The sequence below is a fragment of the Peromyscus maniculatus genome, chromosome 21, assembly GCF_049852395.1.
Source record: "Peromyscus maniculatus bairdii isolate BWxNUB_F1_BW_parent chromosome 21, HU_Pman_BW_mat_3.1, whole genome shotgun sequence".
Classification (NCBI taxonomy): domain Eukaryota; kingdom Metazoa; phylum Chordata; class Mammalia; order Rodentia; family Cricetidae; genus Peromyscus; species Peromyscus maniculatus.
Genome location: NC_134872.1, coordinates 24,969,218 through 24,987,461, shown reverse-complemented (window position 1 = coordinate 24,987,461; position 18,244 = coordinate 24,969,218). Strand labels below are relative to the sequence as shown.

General features: G+C 42.7%; 1 protein-coding gene across 3 annotated transcripts in view; it reads left to right on the top strand.

The window, feature by feature from the left end:
- Ctnna3 (catenin alpha 3) overlaps window positions 1–18,244 on the top strand; it is a 1,515,753-nt gene that overhangs the window by 12,307 nt on the left and 1,485,202 nt on the right. Inside the window, exon 1 of one of the 3 annotated variants that reach the window (XM_042266693.2) lies at window positions 11,439–11,664. The exons of the other annotated variants lie outside the window; for them this stretch is intronic. The gene's annotated coding sequence lies outside the window, so the exon portion shown is untranslated. Of the gene's footprint in view, window positions 1–11,438; window positions 11,665–18,244 lie in introns of those variants that run through there. 3 annotated transcript variants of the gene reach the window in all.

Below are 18,244 nucleotides of genomic sequence, written 5' to 3'. Positions count from 1 at the left end.
CTCTGTCTCTCTGAACTCTTGGCTCCTTCTCCAGGACCATGTCTGCCTGCACGCTGCCAAGCTTCCTGCCATGATGATAACGGACTAAACCTCTGAACCTGTAAGCCAGCTGCAATGAAATGTTTTCCTTTATAAGAGTTGCCACGGTCATGGTGTCTCTTCAGAGAAACAGAAGTCCTAACTAAGCATGCATGGAGCCATGAGTTAACCCCCAGCCACAGCACAAACAGATCCTAGTACTTGGAGGGGAAGGCAGGAGGATCAGAAGTTCAAGGTCATCCTCGACTACATAGAAGTTTGAGGGATGTGATCTACAGTGGACCTCGTCTCAAAGAAAAAAAGCATTTATTTTTGGAAGGATTACCTTAGCTGTTGCAAAATTGTTGTCTAGATAAGTTTTCTGAGTTTACATTCACAATAGAAGCATTGTCTTATCTCTGTGTATACAGTCCCGACTTTCTTATGCTATCATTATTTTAAACCTTTGGCAACAAGCAAGAGCTAGTATCTCCATTATTTCAATTAATTACTCAAATTGTGTTAATTTTTTAAAAAATCTATTCTGTTTTGTGTTCATTAGTGTTTTGCTTGCATGTTGATATCTGTGTGAGGGTGTCAGATTCCCCTGGAACCGGAGTTACAGACAAGTGTGAGCTGCCATGTGGTTGCTCGTAATTGAACCCAGGACCTCTGGAAGAGCAGCCAGTGCTGTTAACCACTGAGCCATCTCTCCAGGCCCATGTTAATTATCTTTTTATATAATAGGCAATTTTTTTCATTTTTTTGGGAAAGAGAGTTGGACTTATTAAGAAAGGCTTTTAGGGGCTGGAGAGATGGCTCAGAGGTTAAGAGCACTGGCTGCTCTTCCAGAGGTCTTGAGTACAATTCCCAGCAACCACATGGTGGCTCACAACCATCTGTAATGAGATCTGGTGCCCTCTTCTGGCCTGCAGGCATACACACAGGCAGAACATTGTATACATAATAAACAAACAAACAAACAAACAAATAAACCTTTAAAAATGCTTAAAAAAAAGAAAAGCTTTTAATATATATTGAAGCACAGGCCTTAGGATAGGGACATTTATGGAAAGGGCAGTGTACATCCAAGAGTGGGTGTCGGTAGAAGGGAAAATGTTGCACAATCAAATGTCTTAGGGCTGCACTGATGGCTCAGTGGTTAAGAGCACTTGCTGCTCTTACAGAGGACCCAGGTGCGAGTCCTAGTACCCACATGGCAGCTCACAATTCTGTGGCTCCAGTCCAGGAGATAGGGTGCCATCTTCTGTCCTCAGTGGGCACCTGCATGGGTGGCACATAGACATCCATACACATGAAAAAACCAACCAACCAGCCAACCAACCAACCAGCCAACCCAGAAACGCTATTCATTTATTTTAGGAAATGAGACCATAGGATGGTTTCTCAGGAGCACAGGCTAAGAGACAAAACAGAGGTCGGGAGGTCAAAGAAATCCAGAGTACACTATGATGAGGAAGCCAAGGCACGTGCTGACGGCAAGCAAGGTTTAGACTCTTGTTTGTGAGATTCCCAGAAAGTTACAGGGTTAGCTCTGCCCAAAGAGCAAGACTAAAACGAAGGCTCTGGCCTTAAGCACAACACCGTTGTTTTTAACATTCGTACTTGGACTAGGTCTGGAGAACGGAAATATCGGTGCCGGTAGCGGCTCAGTCCATACAGTGCTTGCCAAGCATGCACGAAGACCTGGTTTGGGGTCCCCAGTCCGTACATAAAAAGCCAGGCTCACTGACATGCATCCCTAATCCCAGCATTGGGGAGATCGTTGGGGCCTTCTGGTCGGCCAGTCTGGTTGGACTGGTGAGCCCCAGGTTCTGCAAGAGACCCCATCTCAAAATATAAGATGGGGAGCAACAGAGGAAGATGCTTACCCAGTGTTGACCTCTGACCTCCATGTGTATCCACGCACATGTACACACATACCGACACATATACCCATGTGAAAATAAATGAATAAATTAAAAAACCCCGAGTTTGAAAAAGGGTTGGTATCATCTTTGTGTAGGCAATCTACATAGGGAATTTTGTTAGTTGTTTCTACGTTCTTGGCACTCAGTGGGTGAGAGACCAGCAAGACTTGGTGAGGGACTGTCCTTTTCTTCCCTGTGAACCTGAGTTTTTCCTGTCATTCTGCCTCTGAGACTTTCATCCCTTAATCCTCAGGATCGATGTAGCTGAATATCATTTTCTGAAAACTTTTCGCTGCTGAGCCCAGGCGCCGATTCTTTCTATCCGGGGATCAGAAGTCTCGACCTGCTTGATCTAAGGAGATAAGAGCTTTGAACTTGGAGATGAGAGGGTTATCACACAGTGCTCGTTTGGGGAAGGATGCCAGTACTCAGGATATCAAACCACACAGATAAACCAATCAGATTCACTAGGCCTCTCCCTCCCCAAAGGATGTAAGCCGCGAAGACTGATAAGAGTCACTTTCAGATAAGCAGTAGCCGGGGAGGAGTAGAGGAAACAGACCCGTCAGATGACTGGACAAGGGCTCAGACCAGCTGAGCCACCTGGAAAGGACACCCCAACCCTGTGAACACGGTGCTCATACACATGCAGGCAAAACACCCATCACATCAAATAAAAAACCCAGAAACTGTTTTATTTATGTGTATGTGTGTGTGTGTGTGTGTCGTCGGTGTGTTCGTATGCATATGTGTCGGTGACCACAGAAGTCAGAAGAGGGCCCTGGATCCCCTAAAACTGGAGTTACGGATGGTTGTGAGCCACCACGTGGGTGCTGGAAACCTAACCCAGGTCCTCTGTAAGAGCAGTCAGTGCGAGCTGGGCATGGTGGCGCACGCCTTTAATCCCAGCACTCGGGAGGCAGAGGCGGGAGGATCTCTGTGAGTTTGAGGCGAGCCTGGGCTACAAAGCAAGTTTTAGGACAGGACTCTGTTACATAGAGAAACCCTATCTCAAAAAAACAAAACAAAACAAAACAAAAAAACAAACAAACAAAAAAAGAGCACCCAATGTTTTTCACTTCTAGGTGCTCTCTTTAGCCCCAAGTTCTAATATTCTCATATACCTAGTTGCTTTCAATAGTTTCTGAGAACCGATTTCTTGCTTATGCCATGATAAGTCTTAATATTCTTTGGTTTGATAATATGAATTAATTTAAAAAAGTAAAACACTAAACTTCTATGTCAAAAGGTTGGTGTATCCAAACAAGGATCATCCATCTCCAGTTGCCTTTTATTTAAAAAAAAAAAAACTTTGACATATATTGTGTATTGTGATGTGTTCATGAAGACATTTTCACATAAACATATCGGGTACTTTGACCTCGTCTTTCCGTTTCTCAGTCTTTTCTCCCTCTGGTCCCCTTCTCCACCAGCCTCCCTTCTGCTTTCATGTCACACGTGTGACAGGCCACTTATATATTATTTTATATATATTGAAATATTTATTTATTTATTTATTTATACAGTGTTCTGCCTGCATATTTGCCTGCACACCAGACAGAAGAGGGCACCAGATCTCATTACAGATGGTTGTGAGCTACCATGTGGTTGCTGGGAATTGAACTCAGAACCTCTGGAAGAGCAGTCAGGGCTCTTAACCTCTGAGCCATCTTTCCAACTCTTATTTTATATTTTTAAGGGAAGATTTTATGTGATTACTTTTAAACTATGTGTATGTGTGTGTCTTTGTGTGGACATGTGTGCAAGTGCCCATGGAGGCAGGAGGTGTCAGATCTTCCTGGAGCTGGGAGTTACAGGCAGTTGTGAGCCAGCAGATGTGGGTGTTGGAACTCGGGCCCCCTGCAAGGACACTATGTGCTTTTAACTGCTAAGCCACCCGGAGTCTCATGGTTTTATAGTCTATGTGAAATGTAGGATCTGCAAATGGGAGAAACATGCAATATTTGTCTTTCTGGGCCTGGGTTATTTTTCCTGATAGAACGATCTCCAGTTGATGATCTCACTATGTATCGTAGGCTGGTCTCGAACTTCTGCAAATCCAGGCACTTTGTGGTAAAGATTCTGCTTTTCCAGTTGTGTAATTGTCACCCGTTAGGTGACAAGGTACTGCACAGCTCAGGCCACCAAAAGCGTTTGTACAGGTCCCTGGAGAAGTTCAGACGTGCGTTGAGTAAAGAATGCCTCTCCTAACCCCCATCACCTGCACAGACAGTCGTACCTCCTGTAATGTTAACTCAGCCAGACCCAGCTCCTGCCTGCGGATAGCCTCTGTGAGTTTAGTTCCGGAGCTAGCCTTTGAACTGCAGCCTTCTTTCTGACCGTTATTGTTCAATTTAGGTGACTGTTTCTGCTCAGCGCGCTTGGTTAGGGCTCTAATCTCCCTTTCTAATTCTTTTTTTTTTTTTGGTTTTTCGAGACAGGGTTTCTCTGTGTAGCTTTGCGGCGCCTTTCCTGGAACTCACTTGGTAGCCCAGGCTGGCCTCGAACTCACAGAGATCCGCCTGGCTCTGCCTCCCGAGTGCTGAGATTAAAGGCGTGCGCCACCACCGCCCGGCTTCCCTTTCTAATTCTTGCCAGTTTGCAAATCAATTCTAAAACAAGGCATTGCTGTAGCCCACTGTGGAGTAACATTACATTGCTCGAGTGCCAGCTCACCTGGACTGTGGATTCTTGGGCATTGAAATGTCTTAACTAAACACAAGTGTGTTATATCGTCTGAACCCCCAGGGATTGGCTGATGTCCAAGCATCTTCATCTTGGGAGTTCAGTCTCATCATTTGATAAGTTATAGGTTTTTTTTTTTTTTTTTTTTTTTTAGACAAGCTCTCTTTCTGTAGACCAGGCTGGCCTCAAGCTCAAGAGATCCACCTGCCTCTGCCTCCCAAGTGCTAGGATCAAAGGTGTGCGCCACTTCTCCTGGCTAAATTCTGGTTTTATTTTTCCTTGGCATCCTAATGTTATGTGGTCCTATCTCTTTCTTGTACTTTCTCACTGTTAGAACTGGTGGGGTCTGCTTAAGATTTAATATGAGCCATTGGCCATTTACTGGTAGTTAACATAATAAAAAACAGTCTCTGCTTATTGAGAAAAGTTATTACAGATAGAAGTTCTGCAACAACCACTGTAGATTCTGGACCACATTCTGGGCCATTTTCAAGGCATCATTGAGAAGTATTCCTCACAGGGCATGGTGGTGCACGTCTTTAATCCCAGCATTCAGGAGGCAAAGGCAGGCAGATCTCTGTGAGTTCGAGGCCAGCCTGGTCTACAGAGTAAGTTCCAGGACAGCCAGGGCCACATAGAGAAAACCTGTCTGAAAAAAAAAAAAAACAAAAAACCAAAACCCCTCCTCCCCACACAAAAAGTATTCCTGGAGATTCTTTCCATCTGTTGCTGTCAAGAACATGTTATCTTTATCAGTTGCATTTTATTTTATTTTGACTAGCCAGAAGCAAAGTTACTTTGCATTAAAATGTATGCAGAACTCTCCCAGGAAAGTATTTAATCCGCCACCGTGAATGGGAGAGCTCACACATCACATTCTTGTCGCAGAGCGTTTGTATTATGGGATCTCTGATTTACAAAGTGGTGTGATACATGTTCCAACACACCATTTAAAAGTACTCTGGGGGGGGGGGTCAAATTCTCTCTCTCTCTCTCTCTCTCTCTCTCTCTCTCTCTCTCTCTCTCTCTCTCTCTCTCTCGTGTTCCATTAAAACTCTAACTATGGAAGGGATTTTTTAAGAATATTCCCTTCGTGAGGGGAAAGTTGAGCCGTGTGCCTTTTATTTTTTTATGGCTTCAAGTTTCCAAAGTGATAGGAAATGAGAATCACATGACCGTTTGAAGTTCATTGTCTCTGCAGGTCCCCGGTGCTATTTTTGTTCATTTTGTATGTTACACTTAGGCTTGGCCTGCCTCTCTGCTTTTGCCCCGGATCAAACTGAACAATGTATACACAACACTGTAAAATGCTTTTTTAAAGGAAAGTATTTATGTCTATATGACAGCTTGAACTGACAACATTATGTATATAGATCATCTTGAAGTATTTTTTTTATATTGAAAAGAAGAAAAGTATGTTGATAACGATAGATGTTACAAAGAGGATGTTATTTCCAGGTCTGTACTAAAAATCAATTGGATGAACTACATCCCAAACCGGACACTGTAGCAGCAATTTTAAGTCTTATTTTTTTTTACTGTTTCTGTATTTGGAGGCTGCTACACAGATGATCTTCATCCATGATGTTGTTAGATAAGCTTGGATTTCTAGAGCAGACTGTTAATTTTCAAAGTTCCTTTGTTATCACTGAAATAGAAGTCCCGGGTTTCCTTGTTAATGAAGATTCATTTTATAAGTACTGAGTTTACAGTTCAGGTTGGAGCCAGGTGCGAATAGGTGAAGGAAATAACATGCTGGATGTACAGGAAATGTCGTGGAAGCGAACGGTGAATGTCCTTCTGGGAAGAGCGAAACTAGCCATTCCTTCTGTTAGGCGCTGGTCACGCTGGTGCATCTTCTGGCTCCCCACTGTATTTTATACACAACACACATGCTTTAATATGTTAGTGTTTGTGCGTTAATAGTTTCAGTTTGTTTAGCCACCTTGCTGCTGAGATTTTGCCATCCAATTCCTTTTTCCCCCCTTTACAATTTTTTACTCTTCTCTTCATTAATAATTATCGTGATGAAATTGAAAAACAAAAAAAACATGTTATTTTGTCTCTCCACTGTGGAGTATCTGCTTCTCTCTCTCTCTCTCTCTCTCTCTCTCTCTCTCTCTCTCTCTCTTTCTCTCTCTCTCTCTCTCTCTCTTTTTAATTTTATTCATTTTATTTTACAATACCATTCAGCTCTACATATCAGCCACGGGTTCCCCTATTCTCCCCCTCCCACCCCTTCCCCTTACCCCCAGCCCACCCCCCATTCCCACCTCCTCCAGGGCAAATCCCCCCCCCTCCCCCCCGCCCCAGGACTGTGATCAACCTGGTAGACTTAGTCCAGGCAGGTCCAGTCCCTTCCTCCCAGACTGAGCAAAGTGTCCCTGCATAAGCTCCAGGTTTCAAACCTGCTTCTCTCTTTTGTCTGGAGTCTAGACACCCAAAGGGAGAGAGCACAGAGGAAGAGGATATTTCCCTCCTGTTTTTGCCTGAACACTTGGCACTTGTGATCATTTTTTTTTTCCTTTCTTTTTGAGACAAGGTCTCACTGTGTAGCTCTGGCTGTCCTGGAACTCACTTTGTAGACTAGGCTGGCTTCGAACTCACAAAGATTTGCCACCCTCTGCCTCCTGAGTGCTGAGATTAAAGGCGTGCGTCACCACTGCCGGCTAACCTTCAATTTTTCTTCTTTCTTTTTTCTCTTTCTTTTTTCTTTCTTTCTTTCTTTCTTTCTTTCTTTCTTTCTTTCTTTCTTTCTTTCTTTCTTTCTTTCTTTCTTTCTTTCTTTCTTTCTTTCTTTCTTTCTCTCTCTCTCTCTCTCTCTCTCTCTCTCTCTCTCTCTTTCTTTCTTTCTTTCTTTCTAAAAAAAGGAATTGGAATTATTCCTTTAACACCTGTCTGGGACTTCAGTAATCCATCAGGTTTTCCATGCCAACTCAGTTGGGGCTTTTTACAGATTTTGTCCTTCCCTTCGCTCCTCCATCTCTTCCTTTTACCTCCTTGTTCATCCTCCCTTCCTTCCTCACTTCCCTTTGCTCCTCTCTTCTTTTCCTTCTTCATTTTAGCCTCAGGGCTCTTATAAACATGTAACGTATCACATAGAAGTGGTTATCAATTCCGGGGAACAGGGAATTTCTTACCCAACATCCTATTATGCTGATGATGACAGCAAACGAAATTCCTTCCCATGACTTTTTAGGGGGCTGGCAAGATGGCGCCTTGGGTAAAGGTATCTATCGCCAAGCCTGGCGACTTGAGTTCTGTTCCTGAGACCTGCATAGTCCACTCTAGGACAGAATTGACTCTGGAGCTGTCTTCTGACCTCCACATGCATGCTCTTGTGCATGTGCGCACCCTGGCATGTGCTACCACTGCCTGGCTCTGTTCCCAGTGTGGCCTTGAACTCACAGAGATCCGGACGGATCTCTGCCTCCCGAGAAGGGTGTGTGCCACCACTGCCTGGCCTCTATGTCTAATAAAGTGGCTGGCTCTGTCCTCTGATCCTCAGACAAGTTTATTAGGGTAGACACTATATCACCACAAATGACTGTATAGATTTGACCACAGGGAGACCATTGTAAAACTTACCAAGGTCACTGACCTGTATAGGAGTGAACAGGTTAAAAAAAAAAAATCACACTGCGTGTGTTGTGGACTACATGGGAGATGAAAATACAGCAGTAGTGGGTTGTAGTTGTAACTAGAGGGAGAGGTAGGGTGCAAGTGTGTTATTGTTTGCTTGCTGGGTTTCTTTTATTTTTAACTTTGGTACTGATGACTGAGTCCAGGGTATGCATTAAGCATGCTCCCTTCACTGAGCTGTACCCTCAGGTCCTGGTTGATAGTTTCTTTAGGCAAACGTTGTGTTGCTTATGTTCTGTTCACCAGAGAATTGGTGATAGAACAGCAAAGGAAGTGAAGATAACGAGCAGATGCGTTGAGGAGGTGGGGCGAGGAGGAGACGGGCTCCAGAGAGGACAGCGTAGCCCCTGCGGGAGCACTGGGACAGGAGGGATGACGGGGATGGGGTTTATGGATGTAATGATGGCAAGTTGTGGGGCATCATCTTGAATGGCTTTTGTTTTCCCCAATGGGGCAGGAGAGGGTCGCAGTAAGTACTAGATTGGATGAGAAACATCTTTCTGCTACACCACATAACATCTCTGAAACAAGAGAAGGTGTGTTCGATTTATTTTTATAATTATTGTGTATGAGGGGCAGATGTGGAGGCTGGAGACAATTTTTGGGAGTCAATTTTCTCCTTTAACCATTTGTCTGTCCATCAAGGGTCCCTGGGATCGAATGGTCAGACTTGCACAGCAAACACTCTTACCCACTGAGATACCTTGCTGGTCCAAAACAATAAACTTTTAAAAGTCCCTAACCAATTTGCCAACATTTGGAGTATCTCACACAGAATAGACGCGTGATTTATGTAAGAGCTATTTTCATCCTTTAATGACACAAAGGTTTAATGACACAAAGAAACATTATTCCATTCTGAGTACAGAACCGATTGTGCGTTGGAAGGCTTATTTTCCAAGAGGGATTTCTTGTTGGGACACAATTATCTTCCTTTTGGAACCTCTTCCCTTGCCTCTAATCTTTTAGCTGGCTCAGAACATAGATCTCCACAATAAAGGGCTTCTCAGAACACTAATGCCAGTGACTTTTTGGGAGGACCGGCCCTGATCCTCAGAATCAAAACCACACTCTTGATGGCCCCAGGAGCATTGCTCCTAAGGGCCCCGATACATTTTTTTTTCTTTTTTATTCTCTCTTCTGCTCCTAAGCTTTGTCTGTAAGTGGAATGTGAGCCAAAATTTTCAAGTTTGAAAAGTATAAAGAAAGGAAACAAGCAAATAGGGAAGGAATATAAATACTGAACAAGACCGGGTGAGGTGACAGGCGACTGCGGCCGTTTGGAAGGGGGCCAGGAGGCAAAAACGCAGGGCTGTGGAATTCACAGGAACTGTTTAGTGTTCAGCATGCTTCAGCGACCACACAGAGCAAGCCAGATCGCTCTGGTTTTGTCTCCTTCCCGTTAGTTAGCTGTGGAAACTTGACGTTAGGTGATGTGTGTTTTCTGTCGGCAAAGGGATGTAAATTTAGAGGCTTGTGGGGGCGCTCCGCGTGATTGGAATTGCTAGAGAGGACCCCTTGTGGCGAGAGTGCTAAATACTTCAACTGAAGCCTGAGTTTAAGACTGGGTCCTTTGGATAAGGAAACAACCAACTAAGCCAGTCAACAAAAAGCCCCCCAAACCCCACAAAGCTCTTTAAAATTACACTTCAGATACTAAGAGTCTTTAGGTTTTTTTTTTTGGACAACACCAAACACTTCAATGAGGTTTTGTGTACATTATATCTTTGAGGAGTTCAGTATAATTTTTTAAACATTCCAGATTTTATCAGTTTAAGTCACAAAACCACTGAAAAGCAAAGAATAGGGGTTTTCACGTCTATTTTGCAGAAGGATGGGGAGGGGGGCTAGAGAGCAGGTAGGTAACAGTGATTTTCTTGCTAGGCAGGCCAAGTTTACAATAGAATCTGGGTACCTTATCTTGGGCTCAGTTCAGAAGTCCTGGTGTAGAAAACATTCATTATTAAAGCTCTACAACAAAACCTGCTATTTTGCAAATGTCAAGGGATCTCTTTATTCTAGAAAAGATGGATTGTGAGATGTAAAACTCACTCTTTGTTTCTCTGTGAAAAGGAACCATTCTGAGATCCTCCCTGGGAAAAAGGATGCTTTAAAACAAATCTGGAAGGGCATTATGTCAGTAACTAAGACTCTTTAGATAAATGTCTATTCTGTCCATTTTAAGGGAGGCTACAGGAAAAATACTCTTATTTTGCAGGCTTCCTTAGAAGTCCTATAAAATGAACCCCCTTTCACAGCTGATTCTCTCTGACAGTCCCCAGATCCTGTCTTTCCTCTTGGCTCCCTGGTATTTGTTCCAAGAGTGTCTGCAGAACTAATAAATACATGCTTTCTTTTATTTTGAATTCAGTCCCTTAAGAACAGGACTGCCAAAGCTCCAACAAATAGTTCATGTTGTTGTTAAAGTAGTTTTGTGTGTTTACAAGAAAAAAAAAAAAAGCATGAATAGCTAAGGAAACATGTCATAAAGGCTCAACACCCAAACTCAAGGAATTGTTGGCAAAATAAGGAATTAGGCGGTGGGGTGCAGTATTGTTGAGTTTAAGATATGGTTCTGGGGAATAAAAAGGCTGTATGTATACATGCTCTTATGTTCATGGAAGAATTCATGTTATATATGGAAGGAAATACAGAAAAAAAAAATCTCCGTAAGTGGAAAAAAAGAAGAGTTCAAGGATGAACCTGTTTTCTGGTGCCTTAAATCGAATAATTGTTCTACTAAAGGGGTTTTGATAACTCCTCTGTCTGGCTTTTTACTGCTCTGTGGTCGTTCATACAGACAAGAAGCAGAAAGTACGGTAGGCAGTATAAGGGTGTGTGAGACGATAAGATTTCAGTGGAAAAACAGTCTCAGATGAGACCCACGGCTCCAGAGACTCTGCATTTTAAGGAATAACAGAGTGAGGATTTCCTGGCCTTTTCGTATCCCCTGCTTTACAATTTCTCACTTTCAATAATTCTAACCTTCAGCTTTAATCTGAAACTGTCCCTTATCTTGGACAGGGAAGATAGAAAGTTAAATCTAACTTATTTTGAGCCTCCTAAGAGGTCTGTAGGTCTCTAGGGAAAGTATGTGCCTGGCCTTTTTCAACCAAGTATTTTCAGTAACAAGTTGTCAGTGAGGTCACTGACTAGCCCAGGATTAGATACCACCCACCCTGGCTCGTAGCCTCCCCTTCTTTTCTTATCCTGGGTGAGTAGCGTCTCAGCTAAAGTGACTGCCCAACCGTCACTGTCTCTCAACTTGGTCCTCTGTAGCTCTGTGACTTCCAGGAGGCTTTCGCCCATCCTTAGAGCTCTGTTTGGAAAATCCCCCCCTCAAGAGCGGGACTCAAAGCACATTGACTCTACAGGAAGCATCAGAAAGGTAAGAGTCAAGTTTATAAACGAAGAGCTAGCTGGGCTTTGGTGCGCTCTTCTTCCTCCCTTGGATTCCTGCGTCTCCTTCATACGTCACGGCTTTATAAGGCAGGAGTTTCTTTTGAATGGAGGAAGATCGCATTAGTGTAGGAAATGGGGATGTTTTGACTAGTTGTGATGAGAAATGGAGGCTTCCATGCTAATTTCAAAGTTAAAAATAACTTTCAGACCATGCCAGGGAAAGCTAATAGCCAAGGGCATGCTTAGCATTCAGAGAGTTTCTGGCTATAAAAAGCCAATTGGATGCTCTGCAGGGAAAGATAAGATATGGCCTGGATGCTTGAGCTTTGGCATGGGGCTAAGGAGAAGGAAGCAAAATTGAAAATCTTCGAAAGGGCTTTGCTTCCAACCAAAAGTTTATTCATAGCAGACGAAAAGTGTTTTGGATGACTAGTGGCAAAGAGCATCAGTCTCTTCATTTAATATTGGTCATATACTGCTTGCGGCATTGGCAGTGATATTGGGAGGTTGAGGAATGATCTCGGAGCTGTTTGGCATTTCTAACCATGTGATGAAAATCGCAGTGTAGAGTGATTTTATTTTACTTGGGATGTAGCGTCTATACAGAGGGAAGGTTGCCGGTTGAACGTGTCCGAGTAGCTGCAAGCAGCAGCTGTTACCTAAGTCAAGAACAGGACTGGAAGTAGTGAGTCCAGAAGGAAAGAGGGAATCCAGGACAGACACCAGGAGCTTCACTGACTGCAGAGGTTTTGAGCCGCAGATCTATGCCACCAAGAAAGACTCGAAACAATCTGATGATATGTGAAATCAGTGACTTGTTTAAGACACACCAATGGAGAAGCAGGGGTTCAAAGGAGCCTCGGTTCTGGGTTTGTGGCTAGCTCATCCAGCTAGAGCGGAAGATCAATGCAGAGAGAATACTTAGGATTTGAAGCTGTGGATTACCAAGAGTCAAAGTGAATGGCATGTTTGGCTACACTATTAGAATTTCAGTGTTCATTATAAAAAAAATTACCTCAAAGGTGATGTATGAGGGAACCTAGAATACAGACAGGTATAGACATGCTCATTTACATCTGTTACATCCTACACACAGTTTGGATGTTCCTTATTATTCGAGTAAAAGATTGGGACTTTTTAGAGTCGCATTTATTTTTATTACAAAAGTAGACAGTGCTTATTGTGTGATTTTTGAAAGAACAGAGGAAAAATTATTGTTTGTGATCTCACTGATACATGTTTCCTTCTAATCTTCTTTTTCTCCCTGGCTTTAGAATAGTTGCTATAATATTGAGAGTCATGTCTGTAGCCTTGCTTTTTCCCTTCACCTTCAGCTTTCATGTTTAGATATACTATCCCCAGTTTTATATAGCTACTATTGTGTTGTCTCACATCCTTTCAGTGAATATAATTTTGTTAATCATTGCTGAACATCCAGGTGCTATGAAAAACTACTTTTGCATATTTTTATGTGAATTTACATCACGTATTTATATTTAAGATAATTTCCTTAATCCCCGTTCCTAAGTGTGGAGTTGTTGGAATGCAGAATGTTCCACTTGAAGGTGAAGCTTGTGATTTTTAAGATCTGTTTTTACTGTTTCTCTTTTAAAGCATTATAAAATTTCTTGTCAGCCAAATAAAATATTTATTAAGTGTTTATGATGTGTAAACACGGATATCAGGCAGATGGATAACAACATCCTAAGTTTTTATAAGGACGCAATCTTACCTACTTACAGAATTTCAATTTATAAACATCAACAAAGCTACACATGGCGTTGAAAGAGCCCCAGCTCTCCCTGAAACCGATATGATTGTCGTCGATTATTTGTATCACATTGGCTGTCGAACAGTTGCATTTGTAAACCCTGCTGGGAAACCACGTATGCACAATACTGATTTATAGACGTTTTATGATCCAGCTGTGAGGAATAAATTGCAAAACCAGGAAGAGTCAGTAAATATCTCAGTTAGGGAACAGCCGGGGAAATCACAATTATTTGGAGGAAATCTACAGGCTGAAGAATTGAAAGAAAAAGAAACAAAGGCACAGAATAAGGCATCAATTGGGTGGGAGCTGGGAAAGAGGAGCCTCAGTTTTTAAATTGTTGAATTAAGGAAGTATGATTGTAAAAGGGAAAAGCTAAGGCATGATGATAAAACTGTCAGAGGTGATGGCCTGTACAGAGAAATCAGTTGGGATGGGGGCAGAGATCCCTGTATTATTTGATGGGAGACGAGGTGTAGAGTTGTGAATTCTCAAAGGAGGTATGTTGCCTCTCTTTAAAAAAAGCTTTCCAACCATGGCCTCTTATTTTTGGGTGGTATTTGGAGGGGCTCCTTAAGGGGCAGGCAGGAGTTCTCTAGCCTCTCTGACCTTTGGTTTACATGTTTCACTTTTTTTTTTTTTTTTTTTTTTTGGTTTTTTTCGAGACAGGGTTCCTCTGTGTAGCTTTGCGCCTTTCCTGGAACTCACTTGGTAGCCCAGGCTGGCCTCGAACTCACAGAGATCCGCCTGGCTCTGCCTCCCGAGTGCTGGGATTAAAGGCGTGCGCCACCACGCCTGGCATGTTTCACTTTTTAATTTGGAATGGGAAGGGTTCATTTTTAAGAAAAGGAATTGGCAGCTCAGTCTTGCCTCAAGAAGATACCATGTATCTTGTGGTGAAGACTTAAAAATAGACTGGGCCGTGGTGGCGCACGCCTTTCATCCCAGTACTTGGGAGGCAGAGGCAGGTGGATCTCTGTGGTTCCAGGCCAGCCTGGTCTCCCAAAGTGAGTTCCAGGAAAGGCACAAAGCTACACAGAGAAACCCTGTTTCGAGAAAAAAAAAGTATTTATTTGTGGATCATTGGCTCATGGGAATGTTAGTCTAGAGTTTCAAAAGCTTTTTTTTTTTTTTTTTTCCTGATTCTAGTTTTTATATTGGATTTTAAGTGACATTGTGCTGTGGGGGTGGAAACTGAGTTTGTCCAAGTGGTTAATCTAATGGAAAATGACAGATAATTGGGAGTACAGAACTGTTGAAAGTCAGGACTGTTACTCACTGCTCCTGATTACTCTTCCACGTACTTAATTATGCCTCATAACTATATTGCTGCTGCCTGGAACTCGGCCAGTAATCGGTAACCAATGTGATAGCTAACTTTAGGGACTAGGAAGTGACTTAAAATTCCAGTGTATAAAATTATTGTCTTGGCACCTCTTTTCTTTCTCTGCCTTTCATTTGTTTTTTTAAAATATTATTATTTTTTGTGTGTGCATGTGCCATGATGCATGTATGGAAGGCAAAGGATAACAACCGGGATGTCTCTCTTTTCACAATGATGTGCATCCTGGGATTGTACTTCAGCTTGTCGGGCTTGGTGGCAGGTGCTTTTACTCACTGAGCCTTTAATTTGCTTAACTGTTATGTCTATATACTTCCGGTCTCTCCAGTCAGTGGGAAAATTGACTTGATACAGATACAGCAATGTTTTAAAAATTTATTTATTATGTACACAGTGTTCTGCCTATGTGCCAGAAGAGGGCGCCAGATCTCATTACGGATGGTTGTGAGCCACCATGTGGTTGCTGGGAATCGAACTCAGGGCCTCTGGCTGCTCTTAACTACTACTGAGCCACCTCTCCAGCCTCTGCTGACACAGCAATGTGTAATGTGAAGAAAGACTCTCCCGCATTAGAACGTGAGTGTGTCAGCTCCCCTTTAAATTTAATGCCATTCAAAGTATGATCTGCAGTTCTCAGTTTGTTACTGTGCCAAAGTGCAAACCAGCCGTACTAGAAGCACTTTGTAGCAGGACTCTGCAGATGAGCGAAGCGGTTATTGATTTACAGTTTCATGGGAACCCCTTGCAGAATTCACTCAGAATAGCATTGCTTAAGTTAAACCAAGCATTGATCTCCCCTACCAATATATGTAAAGGCAGAGAACTGGCACGAAGGCACACAGTTATTACATAATAGATGAATGTCAATGCAAAGAGCCCCTGATGTACCTCACCGAGAAGCCTACAGAATGACTGAGAGGCAAGATTATTCAAGGGATAGGGTCAACGCTAACACTCACTTTGGAGTTTATTATAAATGATATAGGTTGTTGCTATTGAAACAAAGATCCTGCTCTCATGGTGCTTCCCTGTGTGTGTGTGTGTGTGTGTGTGTGTGTGTGTGTGTGTGTAGATTAAGAAATAAGATCTATTATGAGACTTCCCTCAGCCAGAAAAACCTTAGTTTCTGGTTGAAACTTACAAATTGTTTCCACTGAAATTTATAGGAGTAGCAGATTTTTTTTTTAAAGATTGATTTTTGTTTCATGTGTATGAATGTTTGCCTGTATGCACGTGTGTATACCACATGCATGCAATGCCCATGGAAGCCAGAAGAGGGCATCAAATCTGCTGGAGCTGGGGTTACAGCCAGCTGTAAAGTTACTGTGTGGGTGCTGGGAACTGACCTCAGGTTCTCTGCAAGAGCAGCTCCTACCGGGTGAACCAACTCTCCATTCCCTGATTGACTTGCTTTTCAAGGGGCCTTTGCAGTTTCTGTTTTTCCCCAGGATGGGATAACAAAGGAATTATAGTTTTAAGAACCAAGTAGTCTGTACTAGATGCTGCTGGTCACTTATGTAACACCCCTGTGCCCCTTCCCTCCCCCGGTTAATTTATAAGACTATATCATCTACCTTCTGAGCCTTGGGATTTCAGGCATGTACTACCATGTTTAGGAGATGATGGGGGAATGAATACAGAGCTTTGTGCACGGCCAGGCAAACACTTTACCAACTGAAGTATATCCCAGCCCAGTTAAATTTATGCATAACGGTTTATCAAGTTCTCCTAATGGTCTTGGCATTTCACTGCAAGGAGAATTTACATGTTTTAATGTTTAACTTGCAAATACATCGTTCCTTCTTTTCCTTTTGGTTTCCTTAGTTCTTTCATGTCTTTCATAGAATTTTAAAGTTGTCTTCATATCATATCGATAAACTCTGATACCATCATCTCTTTCCTTCTGTTTTAAATTATGTGTAAGAGGGAGAATTGTTGCTCTTGCTCTTCATTTGTGTCTTGAGGAAATGTCACAGTGGCCGAGGCATAGCTGGCATTTAATGGGCTGTAGGACCCAGATCACCACGCTGGCTCTTTCGGATTTGATTCTTACCTTTCCCAACTTCATGCTTTAAAGTTTTTTTTTTCTATTTTTGGTAAATATTAATTAATGTTTTGGAGACAGAGTCTCCCTATGTAGCTGGCTTGGAATTTGCTGTGTAGACCAGGTTGGCCTTGAAGTCACAGAGAACTGCCTGCCTCCCAAGTGCTGTGATACAAGGCTTGCACTATCACTCCCAGCTAAGATAAACATTTTAAAGAACGATCTAATGTAGCCCCCGCCAAGCCCCAGCTGACCTGCAGCCCACTTATAAAATAAACACACAGACGCTTATATTGTTTAAACTGTTTGGCCTAATGGCTCAGGCTTCTTGCTATCTAGTTCCTATATCTCAAATTAACCCATATCTATTAGTCTATGAGTTGCCACATGGACTCGTGGTTTACCGGTACCTTACATCTTGCTTTTCATGTCGACGGCTGGCAGGGTCTCTCTGCCTTAGCCTTCCACTTCCCAGAATTCTCCTCTTTCCTTGTCCCGCCTACACTATCCTTCCTGCCTGGCTACTGGCCAATCAGTGTTTTATTTATCAACCAATCATAGCAACATATATTCACAGCATACAGGACATCCCACAGCAACCTAAAAAATTATTAACTAGATCTGTATGTCTCTGCTTGCTTGTACACGCACCACTTATGCACATGGTACCTGCAGAAGCCGGAAGAGAGTATTGGATTCTCTGTCCATGTAGTGACTGGCAATTGTGAGCCACCTGATGTGGATGTTTGGAACTGAACCTGAGTCCTCTCTGCAAAAGCAGTAAGCGCTCTTAAGTTCTGAGTCATTTCTCCAGCTACAACATTAATTTTTTTTTTAAGCTGAAAAGGTTATATCCCATTGATTTTTTTACCGTAACAGAGTGCCTAAACTAAAAGTCTATTCTAACTGGCTTAAGCAAAAAGTCTTTCATAAGTTGCACTAGGCACTCCAAATATCCTCCAGGAGAGAAAGAGACACAGTGCAAGACAACAGACCAGCAGTAGCATCTAGCCGCATCACAGGCAGAGCCGGCCAGAGGTTCCGGCTTCCACTATTCTGGTCACTGGGTTGGACGTATGACATATAGTCCCACTCAAGCTATTGTTTAGCAGACTTCATTTCACCAAATCTGCTTATTTTTTTATTTTTTTCAACCGTATACCTTTGGTAGAAGATACTTCAGACTCGCTGACTTAGTACCTGCTGGCCTTTTCCTTTCCTATCCAGCCTCTGTATTGCTAAGTAAAGCAGAGCCGGAACTGGAGGAGTATTAAGTGAGCAAGCCTATAGAGAATATCTGTCACGAAGAGTATATACTAAACGTGAATTTCTTTCCCGATCTCACTTCTGCCCCTCACTCCCATGGATCTCCGCCAATAGAGTCACTCATGCAAGTATCTGGTATAATT